Here is a 13,612-nt window from a genome sequence, read left to right as displayed (position 1 = left end):
GGCATCTGAGCATGGATATAAAGTCATCGGGTAGATTTCAATGGTAATGTTTTTCACATCTACTAATTATTATTATTAGTTTTTAATTATTTAATTAATAACCAAATGATTAGAAGGGGCATTTCATTACCACAGCATTGACATATTCAATAACAATTTCTAGAGCTAAGATGCTTCTCTTTCAAAATTGGCTGTAAATTATTAGGTTTACAGTTGAATTAATACAGTTATACAATATTGTACTCCGTATAAACCCTATAAGACATAAAATTAAATGAGGTTTTAAACTTTGAAAAAGATCTCCATTTCATTATTAAAATAGTTTCATACAGAAAAATTCATTTTTCATACAACTGACACTAAGATGCATATGCATTTCTAATCTCTATATATCTGATTATTACTAGTCACAGTCGATTACTTTCTGAGCTCCTTAGCATCTGAGCATGGATATAAAGTCATCAGGTAGATTTCAATGGTAATGTTTTTCACATCTACCAATTAAATAAATAAATTAAAAAAGAATAATTCTTGAAGGAAGCCCGTTTTTGTGTCGTGGCTTAAGTGTAGTTTTAGCATCACTGACACTAAGGGCCTAAAAGGGGAAGTAGTGGAGGTCGAGCTGCTTTTCATTTGTTTTACATAGTATCTGAGAAAGCCAGAGAGATACATCAGAGTTGTACAGGAAGTATATTCTCAAGCATCATTGAACTAAAAAGATTTGTCATCCAGAACTTGTGACACATACCTCTGATTCTAATGGTGCTCTTAATGACACAGGAGATATATATGTAACAGGTACCATTCAAAGTTTTTCATAAACTGAGATGAACAACAACTCTCTCTACAGTTAAATATTATACTTAGACTTCAGGCTTTCTTGATGGCCAGCTTCCTGGGCTCTTTCACAGGTTTAGACAGGCTTCATGCTTAGTTTAATGCTGTCACCGTCTTGAAGCTGAAATAGATTTGGAACCCACAGCCCCATATTTGTCTGTGGCACTAGGTCTCACAAATTATGGAGTGGATGCTGTTCCAAAGGAGACACTTGTTAGTGAACAATTAACTGAAGTTGCAAAATTAAAATTGAGGCTCTGCCTGTCTGACATTGTGCACTAAATCTGGCTATTTGTTTAAGCTACTATCGCCATTGTTGCTATTGATAGGAGCAATAGTTGGTGTTAGTAAGAATTGTTTGATTATGCAGCCACATTTCATATTGACTTCTCAGTGGTTCATGATATCACCCAGGGATTCTTCTGAGTCTTTATTTTTTCATCTGTGGAATATGTGACATTACTCTTGTCCTCTTTGCCTCCAAATACAGATAACGGCTAGGCCCAAATGGAAATTTCTGTGGAAGTACCTTGAGAGCCGCAAATGCTGATACATATTTAAAATATTGTTTAATCCTCCCGAAGCATAGAGTCTTGGTTACAGCTCTCGGCCTGAGTCCAGGAGACCTCACTGGCTACAGCGGTGAGGCTGCCCATTACTGTGGACCAGGTATTCCAGAAATTCTTAGAGCCAGACATTGAGTTACTTTGATATCTGAAAAACCTTAGCAGGATAGTCATTGTTAAGAGGTTTGAGTCCAGGCATGGAGAGAAGTGGCTGAAAAGGAGATGGTGTTAGAGGATTGGGAAGAGAGCAGTATAGCCAGGAAAAATTCTGTGAGCACCTGGGATAGAATCACTAGCACAATTGTTTGGAGCAGCAGGGATTGGAGAACAAATGCCAAGGGTCCTATCTATTTCACACTCCTATAGAAGATTTCTTACAGCCCAAAAGGGCGTTCAGAGTTGTCACTAAGGAAAAGAACATCTTCCTTAGATTATAAGCTCACATTTTTTGATATAAATGAGAAAAAGCGCACAAGGGAGGGTTTGAGGAATTCAGGGAGCAGCAGATGGCTGTAAGGTATGTAAAAATGCTTATAGGTGCTTCCAGAGGCTCTATAAATGTCTGCAACGTTTTTGCAATAACATCTAATGTAGAGGTGAAAACAGCACATCAACAAAGCCACAGAATGCTCTGGAGAGACAATTTCTAGATCTTCTTGGCAATACTTTCCATTCCTGATGGGAGATAGTGAGCAGTTATGTACTTTATTTCAAACTATCCTTTCTACATTGACAAAATGGTCAGTGGGTCTCTGTCTGCTCCTCAGCCCTGATTAGGCCTAATGAATCAACTTAATTTTACCGTACTAAACCTTTATATGAGTAGATAATTCCTGATCTATTTTGTGATAAGTAAACTGGAGCTATAGATTACATTTGGAAGGCTTTCCCAGGAGAACTGTGTACTATGAAAGTACATTAGTAATTTTTTGTATATTATGATTTAAATTAGATGAGCTCATGAAAAAGTTTAGTGTTAAGTATTTTTTAAAAGCCACCAATTACACATTTATTTTAATATGTCGGGCACTTAGCTTGAATTATAGGGTATACTTGTGGGGTTTCTAGAAGAGCCAATGGTCTAAATATTAAAGCAAATGAATTTCCTCTTGGCAAAGTGAGAATAATTAAGTCAATTATTTGATATTTGTGGTTAAGAATTGTATATACTAGTAGATAGGAAGGGAAAATCTTTTTCCCATACCCTGCTTGGTAGACTCAAGTAGACTATTTTTCTTTCCCTATATAGTTTCCTCCTCTGTTGAAGGATGGGTCTCCTTTGCAAGCAAAGACATAAATGAAATATTTAAATCATTTACTGAAATCCTTCATAATCAGAGGGTACATTTACATAATATATCTATAACCTGATACGTGTTCACATACATGTAAACTGAAAATTTCTATATTATCTCTCCCCAGTACTCAAGTGGAAAGCAGTTGATGTAACTTTGAACTGACAGCATCTTAGTGAATATGTCAAAGATGCTTTCTTGGTCCTTAGGTTAGAGAGTGATGTATAGAGAGTTATAGATCGACATTTATATCAGAAAAGATGTCATTACTATGCATTACTAGATCATTTTGATGGTTACATGTGAAGAAGAGACATCTGGATTACAGAGGGATCTGAGAAAGCTCTGGTAAGTTCTAACACTTGAAGTTGTGGCTTAAAGATAAAAATGAAAGTGACAGTGTTGTCAGCCTCTCTGAAAAGGACATTTTTATTTTTATTATGCTTTGATTTCAGAGTGGTGAAAAAATTTTCATTTACCCAGAATAACAAAGCGTTTGACTTGTTCTACTATACACTACCCAGTTTGAGTAGGGTGAACATTTCTACAAAAGAGCCTTCCAAGTCTATGATACACTTATATAATATTCAAATATTTGCAAAAAGGAAACAATTGGATCTTTATCAAGGACATCACAGAGCCAGATTTATCTGAGGTTATTCATATACTATGTTGTGAAGATAAGGAGCGAATGACTGCACTTAGTGCTTGGACTACTAGACAAAGAGAAAGGAGTGATGTTAAAGAAGTCATTTCCCATAAGAAACACTAGGGGCTTCATTCCATCCACCTCTTTTAAACCTTGCAGTTGGTAGAATGTTAAAGGGTTGTTACTACTGTACAGACTTGGTGATATTGAAGATTGCTAACGTGTTTATGAGTGACAGAAGGATAAGGATGCAGCTTTTTTGGAGGAAGTATTCTTGAGAAGGCTCTTTGTTTCCTGCTTAACATGTATAGTGCAGTTCATTGCACATCTCTTGCAATGGGAGGGGGCTTACTGTGTTGTGTTGAAATGCAGAATGTGATGTACCTCGAGTATATTTGCACCATTTTAGTTGTTAGCACCCAAGGTTTTTGTACCAGGTTCAGGCAGTATAAGGGACTATAGGCATGTAAAACAACTGCGAAGAGCTGAGGTCTCGTCTCTGGCTCAGATCAAAGACTTTCAGCTGTTGTGTAACTTGTCTCATGGAGGACAAGTAAAGATCTAGACCCAGAGCAGGGCTTGATATAGAGGTTAAAGATGCCAACTGAGCAACTGCATACAAACCTAAGGGAGTTTGTGAATAATTCTTGAGCCTTGACATTCCGCAAGAATTTCACACAAGAGAGCCAGCTGATGCACACAGAAATCTGAATGTAAGTGAAAATAGTTTTGTGTGAGAGGGTCTGGAGTTGGGGTTCTTGAGCTAGTTTGCTAGGGACAAATGGTGCAGGTACCTATAGCTGCCTTTGATCAAACCTAGTTCAGGTTGGTGTCAGGGTTTTCTCAAGCTACTTTCATACTGACAGAAATCCCTACTATGTTACCAGACCAAAGAAGAGTTAGCAGATTTGGTAAAATCACTTGCGGTGGGGCATATCAGTAATCCCATCACTGAAGAGGGATGTACGGGAATGTCAGAAGCTGCAAGGTCATTCTTCCTATACTCCACAGCGATTAAGACCATCCTAGGTTACATGTTACTTTCTCAAAAATAAAAAATCCAAAGAGTTACCAACCCTGTGAGTGAAGGAAGGCTGCAAATTCAGCAATGACCTCATTGGTGAAGAAGATTTCCACCATCTCTTAGCATCCCAGTCAAGACTGAGGACAAGAGAAGGCACAATGATAAACACAAGTTGAGTATCACTTAACTGGAAATGTCCAGAGTGGTTCAGCTTCTGGAGGATTGCGCTGTTACAAATGGCAATTTAGTTCAGTTTTATCATAAAATATAATAAATATAAAACATTGAATAAAAGAATCCTTGAGTTCAGCGATTTTAAAAACCTGATAGAGAAGTAAAGAACTCCTTTATAAAATAACAGTATATATAAGGACTGACAGAATTAGTATATAACCCCAGAAAACATCAGTGTGATGATTGACTTAGACAGGGATGGTCTGCACACACCAAAAGTATTGGGTGAAATGGTGGGAGAGCAGAAACTTGATAGAATTGTAAAGTACCACAGAGGTTCTGATTAAATAGCAAATAGAGAAACATATTTTTGGTTTTGTATTTTGTAATTTTTTGTGTATTTCATACAAAATATCTTAATCATCTTTGTACCCCTTCACCCATCGGCACCATCTATATTGCCCCTCACACTGGATTTCGTGCATTGTGTCTTATATATCTTAAGGCCTATTGAGTCACATTTGTGTATCCAGATGTCCCTCGGTGCAAGTTCATCCACTGGAGTCTAGTTAGCCTATCTGTAGTCACTCCCTTAAAGACGACCATCTCTCCCTCACCCAGCAGTAATCAGCTGCCAATAGTTCTTCTGCTAAGGTTGTGCTTTGCTGCCAGTTTCCCCAGTTCTGTGCTGGGTTTTTGTCTGATCGACTTTGCATGGGACTTACTCATGCTGACGTCATTGCTGTAAGATCATATGAGGGAGTTCCAAGAGGACTGAAAGACTGTTTCTTGATAGGAAAAATTATATGTGCAATAAAATTTTATCTACATAAAGGTTAGAAGGGACCAAATTTTCTACTTTTTTGTAATTTGGAGTGTTTGGACTGATAAGTAATCAGGTTGATGTGCATTGATTTCTGGGGTGTCTATTCATGCATAATAACACAATCCTTGTGAGCATTGGACAGGAGGGAAATTGGCTTTGATACTTTATCTTGATTGGCTTTGGTACAGGATGGCTCCCAGCACCTTCGTAAGAGCTTCCTTCTTTTTGAAGAGGCAGAATTGACCGACAAAATTCCTCTGGCTAGGCTCTTGGTGGGTGCCCTGGCCTCATAGGCCACATCCCATCCCTGCTCTGGAGATTGCTACACTTTCTGACAATGTGGCAGAGAGCAGAGTGTACTATGGATGGCCATGCGTTATTCAGTTAAAGGGCATTTCAAACTTTTACAAATAAAAAAATAGAATAGAATGTAAAATATTAACCACTACCTCAGAAGAAAACTTTGGGTTTTACTGAAAAATTACTAAAAAATATGAACTTAAAATTTGTCCTATTCAGGGAAATATGCTTCTTTTTTTTTTAGAGAAAATGAAGCCATAGCCAGACAAAATACTTTATTCAGCTTCTCTTTAATGACATTAATAAATACTTGATCTGAGGGTGGAATAGAGCTCTTCCTGTTTCTATTCAAATTCTTAATCTCTTTCGAAGCTAATCAACCATACCCCAACATAACTTGTATCATTTTATTCAGACAGCAAAACACCGTACATTTGATTGCTAGGTAAGTACTCTGCCTCACTCTGTCCAGTCCCAGCATTTCTGCTCATATGGAAAGCAGAAAGCATTGATTATATTCCACTCTGAGTAGCTGAGTGGTCTTCATTACCAGTTTTTAATCTGTACAATGGGAAAGGTAAGATCTATTCTGTCCTACACCACAGACTAGTGTGAGCAAGTAAGAAAATACATATGTACGTTCTTTCTAAAATGTGTCATGTGTTTCTAATTTTGAATAAAATTTGCATACCTTTTGATATATCATGTAAAGATAAGGGTTGTTCCATTGAGTTAGACACCTGCTGAGTTCATGGAATTAGTCACTTTGCATGAGTATAAAAAGGTGGTTTTCCATTATGAAACAGCCTTCATATGATGACACTACAACATTTTAGACTGAACCAGTTGTTCAGGTATTATATCCCAAATAACCATTGGGAAAAGAATTGAAAGCTTTTTATGTATATATTGAGGTTTTGTGCATATCATATAATAGATCTTTAAAAATTTAGAACCAGCCCCCCCCACTGGATTTCAGGCATTCTGTCATTTATGTTAAAGCCTATCTGCTGAAGCATTTATACCCAGGTGTCCCTTGGTGCAAGTTCATCCACTGGAGTCTAGTCAGCCTACTTAGAGTTACTCCCTTAAAGAGATACTTGAGCTGGAGAGATAGCTCAGTGGTTGCGAGCATTGACTGCTTTTGCAGAGGACCTGAGTTTGATTTCCAGCACACACATGGTAGCTATGAACTGTCCTTAACTCCAATTCCAGGGGAATCCAAAGACCTTTTCTGACCTCCATGGAATTGCACGATATGGGTGCACTCACATACATGCTGGCAATACATTCATACACATAAAATAAAAAAAGAGAGATACTGTCCTTTACTCCACAGTAATCATTTGCCAATAGTTCCTCAGCAAAGGTTGGAGCTTGCTTCCCATCTCCCTCGTTCTATGATTGAGTCAGCATGGGTCATATGCATGTTGTCACCATTGTTGAAAGTTCATACCAGCAAATGCCCAGTGGTCTGAAAGTGTCTATTTCCCTATGTTCGTGGACCAACCGTGGCTCTTACCCCTTTTTCTGAGTGATGCCTGATCCATGGGCAGGTGAGGTTTAATATAAGAGTCCTATCCAGGGACACACATCCTGCAGTTTCTTATTTTCTAAAACTTGGTCAGTTGTGGCCTTCTGTGTGCATCACACTGTTACATGAGAAAGCTTCGCTGGTGACAACTGAGGGCTGTTTTAGTATCTTCTCTACCCCCTGGTCCACTACGTTACAATAGTCTTAGGTGTAGCTGTTCCACTGTAGATATGTCTCTTGGGACTGGATATCTCTGTTATATATACTGTGTATGACCAGTTGTGAACTCTATACACAACTCAAGCTGCTTTTTTGCAAGAATTTAAAACTTCGACAGTGAAGAGTTTCTAAAATCATTCTAATTTTCCTGGACAACATGAAGTTGGGAAGGTTTTGTGGTGCATTTTTGCTTTTTGCAACCTGAATCTAAGTAAAGTGGCCCAATTTGTAAAATAAAAGAGGAAAAGTTATCCCAGCTTGTAGTGCAAAATCTGATTTGAAAGCACACAGGTGCCGGTGCGATGAGTTTGGTATTGATTTTTCCAAGGAAGCCTCAAGGACCCAGAAGACAGGGACAATTTGAGGCTCAGTAAATGGCCCAGTCACCAACGATGAGGGAAGGACACAATATCCACCTTGAGCATAGGGGAGGAGGAGATTCAAATTCATAAATTATAGGAATAATAGGACGAGATGCAAGTGACGGAAAGAAAAAGCAAAATATTTGAGTAACTACTTGGCAGGTGTTTTAAGTTTTGCAGCTTAAATACCTCATAGGCCTGGCAAGATGGCTTACCATGTAAAGGTGCCAATAAGTATGACAATCTGAATTTGATCCCTGCACCCGCATTGTAGGAGAGAACTGATTCCCAGCAAATTATCTCCTGGTATCCAGGCACAAGAGCCTGTGTATGTGCGCGTGTGCCATGTGTGCACATACATATACTAAACTGATAAAAATGATAAAACTAAAAATGACAAAAACATGTCCTAACCATCAGTGAATGAATGAAGAAAATATTCCACACACAAACACACAATAATAATACTATTTCTCCTTAAAATGAAGGAAATCCTATCATAACATGGATGGGCCTGAAGCACATAGCATTAGTTGAGAGACAAAAATTCCATAATCTCACAAGTAGAATCTTAAAAATTTTGAACTCTGGGGTATAGAGAATAGAATGGTTGGTGCCCGAGGCTGGGGAATCCATGGTCAAAGGGCACAAAGTTTTCGTTAGGAAAAATAGGTCTTGGAGATCTACACAGTAAGTACACTTAATAATAATATATTTACAAATTACCAAGAAACTACCTTTTAAGTGTTCTTTCATAAAATTGGTAAATATGTAAGCAAGAATGAGTGTGATAATCAGCTTGATTTACTCCACAGTGCATTTAAAAAAAATCATTCCATAGACAAATCTCTATAATATTTTCATTGATTATAAAAATCTTTAAATGATTGAAGAGTACATCTGTGAAGTCATCATTGTTATTCCCAGTAATAAGTCCTGACAGCGTCACCTGGTTTTCCTGGAAGAATAATTTGTGAAAGGGCTTCAGTGTCTGTCTAGGGCTGGATAAACTATTCACTAAGGTAGAATTGGAGAGGAAACAAGATTAGCTTTGTACTTAATGCAGGGCATTAAAAGCTTCCTAAAAAAATTAAATGAAATCTTATTGCAGTCCACTAATGCTTTTCATTAATATAGCAGGATTTTTTTTTGGCTTTTCAAGTTTCATTGAAATTTGTATTTGTGAATATTATTAAACTTGTTGGGATTAAGGACTTTCAGAGTGCTTTGTTTGCACAGCTCCGTTATTTGGGTCTCTGCAGGATCTCAGACAGCTCTGTCCACATCTGCCCACAGACTCTCCTAATACATAGTATAGGCAATATGAAAGACAAAGGAGGCCGAAACAATTTTAGGAGAGGAACTTGGTCAAAGGGAGAGAGATGTTTGCAAATGTTACTTCAGTTTTGCATACCGTCCTCTCATCTCTCTTCCTGCGTTCCTTGGTCATAGGCCACTGAAGTAGCCCCCTAAGGAGAACTATCAGCCAGATGCTCTTCTGGGCTTACCAGGGCTCGTGATCTGGAGGTGTGGGCTCCTCTTGTCCGGGCTCCCCCCACCCCAAACTCCTTCAGTTTTTTTTCTCACTTTCACTTCATGTGCCGCTGTTTGGCCACTGGGCTCCTTTTCCTCACTTTATCTGTTCAAAACTTGTCCTTTCCTTCAAGACTCATTTCAAATTCATCTCTGTCATCCCTTCTACAAGCACAAAACAAAGTCCTCAGCAAGTTCTTCTATTCCCATCTTAGTGTAGTCAATACTAATGTGTCAAAACGTTGTCAACACCATGGTCAAGAGGAAGAGATGGAAGAAATGAAGCCTCCAGAGTTTGTTCAGAGTTTCTTTTTCCTTTATCTTTTCCTTTCCTTTTCTTTTCTTGAAGTGAATATATGTTTAATATTTATTGGATTTTGTGCATTTCATATAATAGATATTAATTAAATTTAGAACCCCTCCCCCATCTGTACCTCCCATTGATTCCCCCACTGGATTTCATGCATTCTTTCATATGTTAAGTCCTTTCTAGGCAAGCATTTGTACCCTGATGTCCTTCAGTGCAAGTTAATCCACTAGACTCTAGTCAGTCTTTCTAGGTTTTCTCCCTTAAAGATCTACTCTCCCTCTCCCAGCAGTAATCAGTTGCCAGTAATTTCTAGGCTAGGGTTGAGGACTGCTGCCCCTTTCTTTTGTTCCATGATGAGTTTTTGTCTAATTGAGTCCACATGGATCTTGTGCATTCTGCCACCATTGTTTCAAGTTCATATGAATAAGTTCTGAGTTGCCTGAAAGCCTGTTTCCTTACATTCATGCACCAACCCTGCCCCTTACAATCTTTCCACCCCCTGTTCTGCAATGGTCCCTGATCCGTGGGTGGATGATGTTTAATATTGGAGTCTTATCCGGGGACATGCACTCTGCTGTCTCTTACTCTCTAAAACTTGGCTAGTTTTGGCCTTCTGTGTGCTTTGTACTCTGTTGTATAAGGAAGCTTCACTCATAACAGCTGAGGGATGCATCAGTGTTCTCTCTACCCCTGTCCCACTATGTTCTGTGAGCCTTAGGTGTAGCGTTTCCATGGTAGATGTGTCACTTAGGGTTGGGCATCTCTCAGACATATAGTCTCTGTATGTGACCAGTTGTGGAACTTTAATAGCCTCCACCTGTTACAAAAATAAGTTTTTGACAAGTGCTGTGTGATATACTTGTATTCACACCAATCCCTTGTATACATTTTTTTTTATTAGAGGCTTTTTGATATAACATTAAAGAACACGGAAACTCAGAATTCAGTCATCAGAAGTTAGACAAATAAGGAAAGCATAGATTGGGGAATATGGCTCGGTTGGTAGAGTGCTTGCATGCTAGAGGTTCTTAAAGTAAATGACTTTTATGCCAATGACATTTACTCTGCCTGTTCAACTGCTGGGTTCAGTAATTTGCTTGTTATCTTCTCTATATGGTGGGTATGGAAGGACAAAGATTTTTCTGGGCTCAATGCAAATTCTTTAATAAAGATTCTTATTGCTATGTCAAATATTTAAGCATTTTCTGTGTGTCAGAGATTTGGAATAATGTCTTTAAGTCTTTTGGTAGAAAGCCATACCATCTCATGCTCTGCAGTATATTTTGAACAATTCAAATGATTTGCTATTCTGGGTAAATAGAGATTTTTTTCTACCCATTGTGAAATTATACTGGAATAAAGAAAAAACTATTATGAAAGTTAATAAGATACTTAGCTAGATATGGTGGTTTATGTCTGTAATCTTGGTGCTTAGAAGATTGAGGCAGGAGGACTAGTTAAAATTTGATGTTGGGTTGGACTTTTTAGTGAGTTCCAGCTCAGAATGGGCTACAGGGTGAGATCTGTGTCGAAACCAAACCAACCAGATCCTTAAACGCTGATTCCAAGTGTTGAAGTATATCAGAAGTCTCTCTCTTCCTCTGTAGCCTGTTAGTTTCTACCAAAATTCAAGTCACAGTGTTCTGGTAATGAATAATACAGATATAAGTCCATACTAAGATGTAATGTCTGTCTTAATATTAGATAAGGTATGTCTTTAAACATTAAAATTTCATTGTTTCAGTGACTTGTTCTCTTCTGTCAGTACCCTAGCATTTTGAGAGTAGAAGTTGTATCCTCTTGGAAAGCCTTGCTCAGTGACTTGTGTAGGAATGGCTAGTGAGTTAAGAATGTAAGAATGCAGGAAATATAGAATGAGAGAGAGAGATTGAGAGAGAGAGAGAGAGAGAGAGAGAGAGAGAGAGTTGATAGGTATCTATATATTGACTTTTTGCTGAGTGGAACAGAACTATCTCCAGCTTAACACCAACAAACCACTGAAGGGAAAAATTAAAGAAACAAAAAGGATTAAAGCACATTGACCCAAATCTCTCTCTGGTACAGATAACTGAGTGTTAGGGAAGCACATGTTGATAGTTCCTGAGAATCTTTTTATTAAAGACCTTTTAGTTACCATGCATTCCTGAGTATCAGGCAGGTGGCTATTTGTATTTAAGTGACCTTTACTGACTCTTCTTTCCTCAGAAAACAGATGATAGACTAAAGAGGTTCTATAACCAACCAGTGGCCTGTAACACCCCAGATACTCTTTTGTTTAATATGAGTGTTAATGAGGCATCTGATTGTTCCTACCAGATGTGTGGATTGTTCCAGAAATCAGTCACTCCATTCAACTAGAAACCTTCTGAGTTAATTTGGCCCTTTAGCCATCTCATTCTTTCTGTGCTGAAACTGATTGTTGAAGACACATCAAATAATCGGTCCCAAGCCCACTACACACACAAAACAATTTCAGCAAGGTGAAAAATAAGGTATTTTAGCATAAAATGAAATGCTTTTAATAAGTTTGACTAAATGATATAAAAGTGAATTGACGGTGACATTGTTATACAGAGTATTGGAAGATCAGTTTTTTGGCTTTATTCATCACTAGGGAAATAATTTTTGCTAATGAAGAAAAGGTAAACTTAGGACAAATGCCACCTTCTTGACTAACAGTCTCTAGATAGTGAGCCAGCCTAAGATTCCAAAGTCTTTGAATTGTCACTGTCAGTGTACCCTGGCCAAGGGCTTTGGTCACCTTGTTAGTAGAAAATGGTGTTGGATTAGATGTCAGTGAAGTCTTATAGCTCTGAGAGCCTGCAACTCTCTGAAACATTTTAATCTATTTTACAGTGTACAGTATCAATAAGGAATAAGGACTATGTTCTCTAGGATAGAAAATATGCTAAAATATTCTGTATGTAGGTATATATGTATATATAAGAAAATTTAGATATAGTTTGCACTTATGACAGGAAATACATTACTTGACTATCTGAATCTAGCTTATTTTCTTTAACACAATGATTTCTGGTTCATTAATTTTCCTGCAAATAGCATCATTTTATTTTTCCTTAGGGCTGAAGAAAACTGCATTGTACATACATGCCATATTTTCTTTATCCGTTCTTCTGTTAATGACATTTAGCAGACAGTAGCCAATAACTTGGATTAATTTCATCTGAATTGTTTCTTGTCTCGGCGTTAGGATACCAGCTTTACAGCATTCTGCCCGACTTTCCAGGGAGACAGTTGGCATTGCTCACGGATTGTCACCTTCTCAGTTAAGTGACTTGTTTTAACCAGATTTTTTTTCTGTTTGGTTATTGTTTCAGTTGGAGAGATATTTTGGATCTGTAGGGAACTAAGGAGGTGAACAGAGAAGATGCAGTTTAGTTGGCATTGTACTGATGGCTGAAATGAGGCCAGCATCCATCGGTTTTATGCCCATTTCCTGTCATTACATAAACTGTGTTTTCTAGATTCACTCTCACAACCTGGAGTCCACGCTCTCTGATTTTTCGTCTTTGTGCTCACTAGATCTTAGCTTCTTGAGCTTGTGACCTGACCTGGGCCTGAGGGAAGCTGCTCCTCTTTCTGAGCTATGGGTACCTGCCAAGCCTAGGTGGATAGTAAGGCTGGAGTCCTGGTAATGAATTTGGAATTAATTTCAAAAATAACTAGAAACTGGCATTTAAATCAGACTTTAAAAAAATTCTCTCTTGGGATCCTGTTAAGTCATACAAATTTCTGTCTCTATAGGCCCTTGAAAAAGGGGTATTGAGTAATTGGGATTATGAATGTTTAGTGTCCCTTACAGAGGTGGTAATGTCTTGTCAATGCAGTAGGAATTAAAGTTCCAATAAATAATCCTACGTGTCCATGGTACCCTGAGACTGACCCTTTGCCTAAGAATTCTTATCAAATACCACTTCTCTGAGCTAAAGATTAGCTAAAGGGTGTCTGTTGTCTAAATTATT

The 13,612-nt window shown here is 38.0% G+C and overlaps 1 long non-coding RNA gene across 2 annotated transcripts in view; it reads left to right on the top strand.

The window, feature by feature from the left end:
• Nucleotides 1–13,612, top strand: part of LOC103724660 — a 49,252-nt gene that overhangs the window by 14,438 nt on the left and 21,202 nt on the right. The window contains exon 6 of one of the 2 annotated variants that reach the window (XR_606827.1): nt 12,841–12,915. The exons of the other annotated variant lie outside the window; for it this stretch is intronic. This is a non-coding gene — a long non-coding RNA (uncharacterized LOC103724660). Of the gene's footprint in view, nt 1–12,840; nt 12,916–13,612 lie in introns of those variants that run through there. 2 annotated transcript variants of the gene reach the window in all.

The sequence above is a fragment of the Nannospalax galili genome, unplaced genomic scaffold (genome assembly GCF_000622305.1).
Source record: "Nannospalax galili isolate Female #2095 unplaced genomic scaffold, S.galili_v1.0 scaffold167, whole genome shotgun sequence".
NCBI lineage: Eukaryota > Metazoa > Chordata > Mammalia > Rodentia > Spalacidae > Nannospalax > Nannospalax galili.
This window is presented reverse-complemented; position numbering and strand designations above follow the sequence as displayed.